The following is an 8,013-nucleotide window of genomic DNA, read 5'->3' as shown; positions in this document are numbered from 1 at the left end:
AGAAAAGGGAACAAAAATCAAAGAAGGAAGAAATCAAAAAGAAAAAGTTTGGAAGAGGAAAATTTGGAGAAGAACGTAAAAAATGAGCAGGAATTTTGGTAGGAGAGAGAAAAATAAAATAAAATTTAATATTTAGGCAATATCCCACTAAATCACAATCCCCATTATCCCACTAAACCTTAACCACTTTAAAATTCTAACTTCACCCAAACACTCTCAGACAACCAGAGCAAAAATAACATTTATGCTCGTGTAGAGATTTGAACACAAGACCTCCAACACACCAAATCCCTTACCACTCGAACTAGCAGGCTCATTCTATATGTATTAACAAACATTTTTAAATAAGCCCACTAAACAAGGGTAAGGCTTAGATCTAAAATATCAAAATTTTACCAAAAGGAAGACTTGAACCCAAGACCTCACACACACACCCAGAACACCTAACCACTGAAGTAGATACACATTTGTGTCAGATACTTTCAAAAACATAAATGAAGTATTCAAGACGTTACACCAAGTCAGGAACTTAGGAAATTTTTTGAAAAATTTCAAAATTTTTCTTATATACAAGGGTCACGCGCCCGTGTGGGTAGGCTATGTGGCTTACACGACCATGTGACATGCCCATGTCTCAGGCCGTGTGGGAATTCGATGTGACACACACGACTGTGTCCTAGCCCGTGTCCTTACCCTTGTAATTCCCTGACTTGTGTCATACGGCCTACCACACGCGCATGTGCTAGGCCATATGGTTAATTTAATTTTCACAAATTAGGTGCAGGTTTCACACGGCCAAGACACACGCCCGTGTTCTGGGCCTATAGCACACACGGCTTAGACACACGCCCGTGTCTCTGCTCGTGTGCCCAAATTTGAGCATTCTGTTTCTAAATTTTAGTATGTAGTGGACACACGGCCAAACCACATGCCCATGTACCAGGTTGTGTGTCACACATGGTCAAAACACACGCCTGCATGTTTACCTATGTGGACAAAATAAGACCATTTCCTAACCTTATTTCTCACCCAAATTTAACCTTCAACCTACAACAACATTTACATATATTTGCCAACCAATTCAAATCATATAAATCAAGCAAACATCATTAATATATATGAAATAGTATCACATATTCATATGATCAAACTTACCTTCTTGTGATGATTTATATTTTACATTAATTCAATTTAACCAAACCACTTACATATAAGCTAAACACGATATATAACCTTATAATAACATACCAAAACAATCCATTTTAGCCATTCCAATGGCTAAGTTACAAACTACTATTTACATGCCAACATAGGCCAAGTTAACCTATATATGTCATTATATCAAAATAAGATTACTTTTTATACCAAAACAAGCTGGAGGATAGTGTGATGATATTCCAACCGATATCCAACCTTTACGAGCTTCCGAGCACTATAAAACAGAGAAAAGAAAACCTAGTAAGCATTTAATGCTTAGTAAGTTCGTATAACAGGAATTTAACTTACCATATATTTTCATTTAAGATAAGCATACAATAATGCATCCAAACAATTTGGCTTATAGCCTAAAACACAACTTCACCAGATCATGTTCGTCAAGTAATTCAAATAATACCAAGAACATGGATGAGCTCATCATTTAATGTCATTCATATTCATATGCTTACCACAATATTATAACATATTACATGTACACTTTGATGAAAAATCATTTCAAATTCAGTTTAGCCATTTCAAAACTTTACCTGCTGAATTTATTAGTAATATCAATGGATATGCTCATACAGTACACTTTAGCATACACTACTAAAATTTATCAATTCATTTCTAGAGGTACCCAATTAGAGCACATAATCAAGAAGTACACTCTCGAGCCTTGTAACAGGAAGCTCACACAGAACCATTTCTGTAAGCTTACAAAGAGCCTATCAGGAAGCTTATCCGGACTATATAACAGTAGTTCATAAGAGCCATAATTAGGAAGTTCACAAAGAACCTTGTCGGGAAGTTCAAGCGAGCACTGTCAGGAAGCTCACAAAGAGTCAATTTAACGGGAAATTCACAATGAACCTTTAATCGGGATGCTCATAAAAGCTAAGGTGTGACCACAACAAATGTAGAATCACAACCTATTGAAACGCCCCGAATAGCTATAACGGGAAGCTCGTTGAACCATATAACAGAAACTTGAGAGGGCTAATAATGGGATGCTTTTTCGAGCCATAGTGTGTTTGCAACATATGCAAGACCTCAACCAATTCGGAAAAACTTGTATCCATCAAGTTTCACCTATTCAAACAGGACTTAATAATGCTCGGGTATATTGGATATATATTATTTTCATTTATATAAAAAATTCAGAATTCACATATATAACATTCAATTCAAAAACATGTACACAATTTAGTTACACGAACTTACCTCAATACTTGTTCGTATACAAAATCTACTAATCCAAAACTTTTTGTTTTCCTCGATCCAACTGGTATTAGGTCTTTCAGGATCTATATTAATGAATTTAACATCAATTTAATCCATTCCATACTCAATTTAATTCAATTTACATCTTAGGAAAAATTATGATTTTGCCCCTATATTTTTCATTAATGACGATTTCATCCCTAGGCTCGGAAATTGAAATTTATACAATTTAATCATTATTCCAAGCCTAACCAAAATTTTCATATAACTTTTACAGCATATGTACTTCCCAAAATTTAGAATTTTTCCACAACTTTTACATCTTTACAATTTAGCCCCTAAATAATAATTTCATCAAAATTCTTTTTGTAAAAGTTGTTTATCTATCAACAACCTTTCATTTTCTACCATAGATTTCAAAATTTCATCATATTCATCCATGGAAAAACTTTGATACATTGATAAGTTTTCAGACTAATCCCTAAAATAGATGGATTAAGCTATCTCGATCTCAAAAATATAAAAATTATTAAAAACGGGACAAGAAAACATACCTAATTAAGCTTGATTAGTTTCCTTTATCTCTCCCAGGGTTTCCATGGAATTTTTGGGTATGAAGATGATATAAAATGATATTATTTCTATTTAATTATTTATCATCCATTAATTTTTCCATTTTCCAATTTTGTCCTTTCCTTTTTCTAATTTTCCATGGATGATTCATCAAAAATATCTACTAACTTTTCTTTAATGGTCTAATTCCAAATAAGGACCTCTTATTTTGAATTCCATAGCTAATTGATCCTTTTAGCTACTATAACTCAACTTTTGCATTTTATGCAATTTGGGCCTTTCCATAATTAAACACATAATTGGTAAAATTTTCTTATCAGAATTTTTATATGACATTCCTATCATAATGTAGACCATGCAATAATATTAAAATAAATTTTCATTTCAACTAGGATTTGTGGTCCCGAAACCACTGTTCCGATTTCACTGAAAATGGGCTATTACATTTCAAAATATTATATGCTTTTTATATCATATATATCTTTTTAAAATAATAAAAGCCTAAAAACTGATATTTTATAAAAAAAATTAAAATATATCAACTTACTAAAAATGCATGTAGAATGAATTTGGACAAATAGGTGCCCCAATTCAAACATATTTGGACAAAAATTTGTCTAGGTTCATTCTTTAATTTGAAAAAGAAAATATACTTTTTAATTAATTTATATATTTTTAAATAATTTTTTAATGTTTTATATATGTTTTCCACATGTTATACTGAGAGGCTACCACATGTCACCATCGAATTGACCATCAGTGCCACACACGATGTTTGTGTGGAAATACCAACTTGAATGACATAATACAAGTTCAGATATCCACTAGGTAAAAAAAAATTTAAATACCAACTAGTACTTTTAAACAAGTTCAGGGAGCAAGCTATATATTAACCCTTTATAAAATTCCAGACTAAAAGTGCTCAGCTTTTAGGATAATATATTTTTCACCCTGTAAACTTGGCAACTAGGTCCACTTTGGTACCTATGCTTTTCTTTTTATCCACTTTGGTACCTGAACTTGACAATTAGATTCATTTTGGTTCACAAACTTAAAAAATATAAAGTTTGATCCCATGACACTTTGAGATTGTGTTACATCACTTGCAAATTAAAATATATATACAAATTTTCAAGTGATGACATGGTACAATTTTAGAGTGTCACATACAATGTTCTAATAACTGGATTGGTAGTTGAACTGGTTAGACCAGTGATTTTCAATTCAATTTGTTTGATCAGTTCAACTACTAGACCAACAATAATTAAATAGCTTCATTAAAAATATATGAAAGTTTTAAAAAAGAAGAAAAATATTTAATCGGTTCAACTTGTTCGGCTCACTACAGAAAAATAGGGCTTTAGCGGCGTTTTTAGTGGCGTTTGAACAAAAAACGCCGCAAATATTTTACATTAGCGGCGTTTGCAATAAAACGCCGCAAAAAACAGAGCAATAGCAGCGTTTTTGATCCAAACGCCGCTAAAAACTGAGCAATAGTGGTGTTTTTGGCCCAAACGCCGCTAAAAACTGTACAATAGCGGCGCTTTTGGAAAAACGCCGCTATAGGTCGAGGTTTTAGCAGCGCTTCTGGAAAAACGCTGCTATAGGTCGAGGTTTTAGCGGCGCTTTTGGAAAAACGCCGCTATAGGTCAAGGTTTTAGCGGCGCTTTTGGAAAAACGCCGCTATAGGCTGATGTTTTAGCGGCGCTTATGGAAAAACGCCGCTATAGGCCGATGTTTTAGCGGCGCTTTTGGAAAAACGCCGCAAAAAAGTAATTTAGTTTATAGGTTATGGTTTAGTGTTTAGGGCCTAGAGTTTAGGATTTGAGATTTGGGGTTTAGAATTTAGAGGTAAATATGGTAAACTACTTAACTTGTGTATCTTGGATTTTTTTATAATATAAATCTAAATAAGATAAATATAAATTATTATTTTAAAAAATAGGTACATATATATGTTTTAGGGGTTATGCTATTAGGGATTAGAGGTTATGATTAATGATAAAAAATTAATTTATTTTAGAGTTTTGGTAAGCATTAAGATTCTATTTGAATTACTTTTGTCCCTTGTTATATATATATATTAAAATTCTAATATATATTAAGATTATAATATATATTTAGGGTGTAAGTTTAGGTTAAGGGTTTAAGGAAATGATACTATTAGCTAGCTAGAAATTAACTGAAGAACATTTGGATTTTACTAAGATTCAAGCTATTTTGTATATACTCATATTATTTAATATAAGAATATAAACATATATACATGTGTGTTTTAATTTGTACTACACTATCATTGGCCACACGAATTCCAAAAAATATGTCTACGAATATTATGGTTTAGGGTTAACAGTTTTTAAAGTACACTTTATAGTTTGGGCTTTATGGTCTAGGAGTTATGGTTGGTTTAGGGGTTACCGAATGGTTTTGGGGTTTAACGTTTGGGGTTAGGGGTTTTGTGTTTGTGGTCCAAGGTTTAGGGTTTTAAATTTACAGTATAATTTTGGATTTTAATGTAGAAGATAAATGTATATAAGATAAATATATATAAATTATTATTTTAAAAAATATATAAATATATATATGAAAAGTGGTTTAGTGTGCAATTGTGTACATGAACTGTAATTTGATCTAGATCTTGTAAAATATTTAATTAATTTTGATATAATAAATAGCATCATGTTTTTATTTAATTAATTTATATGCATACATAATATGTATTTTAAAATGTGTATTAAATCAAAAATAAAATTTTAACTATAGTTAGGGTTTAATTAGAGTGTAAGTTTATAGTTTGAGGTTTAAAGTTTAAGGTATATTATTATTGAAGACTGAACCAATATTTAGAATTTTATGATATTCTTGCGAATTTGTACTAAACCTAATATATTGAAGATTGAAATATATATTTTGTACATCACAGTAACATTATTTAGATATAATTTAAAAGAAATTCTAAATATATATAGTTTTAAATTTTGATCAATTTTTATAAAATATTCACGTATTAGTGGCGTTTATACATAAAACGCCGCAAAAGATAGGAAATAGCGGCTTTTTTTAGAAAACGCCATAAAACTTCAATATACATTAGAGTAAAACGGCATCGTTTCCTCTTAATAGTAGCGGCTTTAGCGGCGTTTCTAATATAAAGGCCACAACTCGTATTAGAACGGTGTCGTTTTGTTGTGTAGATAAAAGGGCGTTAGTGGCGCTTTACTGAAAACGCCGCAAAAGGGCTCATTACCAGCGCGTTTCTGAAAACGCCACAAAATTTCCTTATTTGAAACGGCGTCGTTTTTTCTCTCCTGTGGTTTATGCCCTTTACCCAAAATCAGTTTCGATTTTTGCCCCATTTCGTCTCTTCCTTCCCTAAATCCCTAAAACAGAAAACCCCTATTTCTTTTTCCCCAAATCATCCCCTAATTCCCCAAACCCGAAATCCCTAACAGTTTTCCCAAGTCCCCTTCTTTTCCCTTAATCTGTTCCCCCATCCCCGAAATCCCTAATTATTTTCCCTTTCCTCTCGTCGACGGTGATATGCTTCATATTTAGGGTTTTAGCCCAATGATCATCAATTGAAAAACATACAAGAAGAAAGCCCTATCGATTCATTTTATCGACAAATCAGGGTTAGTTGATTCGACAAAGCTCAATTTCTGAATGTTATGAAAAAGTAGCAAAGCACTTCTCTCTCACTCGATTTCGTCTGAACCAGAACCAGAAGAGCCAACTCTTCATACGTCAACTATACACCGATCGATCCCAAACTTTCTGGTAACTGCTAAGCCATATCGCTTTTTTCTTTCACTTTATTTGTTGGGTCCTTGAAGCTTCAACAGTATTTCTTTTCTTTCCTTAAAATGTCGTCAATGGTGAACTGGCGGTAAGGTCAGCCTATTGAATTCGAAAATATTACTTAAACCAAAAGTCACCTTATAGAACACTGAATTTAGTTCAACTATGGTCTAAACCAATTAATCTAATCCTTCAGTTTTTGCGTGTTAAAGCAACTCAACTTTCGTACTTGGGGCGTTTGTTTTGTTTTGTTTTATTTTCCTTGTGTGGTTTTGTTTGTTTGTTTTTTCATGTATTACTTGCCTTTTTTTTTGGTTTGAAATGGTTTGAAATGGGTTTGATCTGGATGGTTATACCCTTGTTTTAAGTAAACCCAATACCGGGTCTGGTGTTTCTAGTGCTGTTTTTAACTTAACCACCAGAATTATTGGTGCTGGAATCATGGCTTTAGCTGCTACTATAAAGGTTCTGGGGCTTGTTTTAGGGAATTTTTTGGATAAACCTGGTTGGGATTTTGTCTGAAATTAGTGTCGAGATGTTGATTAGGTTTGCAGTTTCTTGTAAAGCTAGATCTTATGGGGAAGTTGTGCAAATTGCAATGGGGAGAACTGCTAGGGTTTTGTTTAAGATTTGCATAATTGTCAACAATGCAGGTGTCCTGATAGTTTATTTGATTATTATGGGTGATGTTATGTCTGGTTCGGTTCGTCATATTGGGGTTTCGATAAGTGGTTAGGACATGTTTTTTGGGATCATAGGAAGTTATTGGTTTTGGTTGTTATGGTTGTTTTTCTTGCTCCACTTTGCATGTTAGATAGGATTGATTCATTGAGCACGACTTCGGCTACTTCGGTAGCTCTCGCTGTTGTTTTCGTTGTGGTTTGCTTTGCTGTTGCATTCATTAAACTTATTGAGGGGAAGATAGAGGCTCCAAGGATGAGCCCAAATTTTACGTTCCCTGATTAAGCTTATTGGATCTACTATGATCCCAAATATATGGACAGCTTTCAAATTTACTGGAGCAACAATAGTTGTTTCCTTAGGTTTTACGTTCCTTGCTCTAATTGCATTGAGGATAAGTCAGCAAGAAGAGAGCATGAGCTTGAGCAGAGTAGAAAAATTTTTGTCGTGGTTAATGTTAATACTGGCTGTGATAGTTAGCATTGCTGGGATAATAGGAAATATTTATACCGAATTGCAATGATAATATGTATACAATAT

At 32.9% G+C, this 8,013-nt stretch overlaps 1 pseudogene; it reads left to right on the top strand.

Annotated features, from left to right (window-relative positions):
• Nucleotides 1-7,122: 7,122 nt before the first annotated feature.
• Nucleotides 7,123-7,758, top strand: LOC107955522 (amino acid transporter AVT6E-like; annotated as a pseudogene).
• The last annotated feature ends 255 nt before the right edge of the window (nucleotides 7,759-8,013 follow it).

This window comes from Gossypium hirsutum, chromosome A07 (genome assembly GCF_007990345.1).
Source record: "Gossypium hirsutum isolate 1008001.06 chromosome A07, Gossypium_hirsutum_v2.1, whole genome shotgun sequence".
Classification (NCBI taxonomy): Eukaryota; Viridiplantae; Streptophyta; class Magnoliopsida; order Malvales; family Malvaceae; genus Gossypium; species Gossypium hirsutum.
This window is presented reverse-complemented; position numbering and strand designations above follow the sequence as displayed.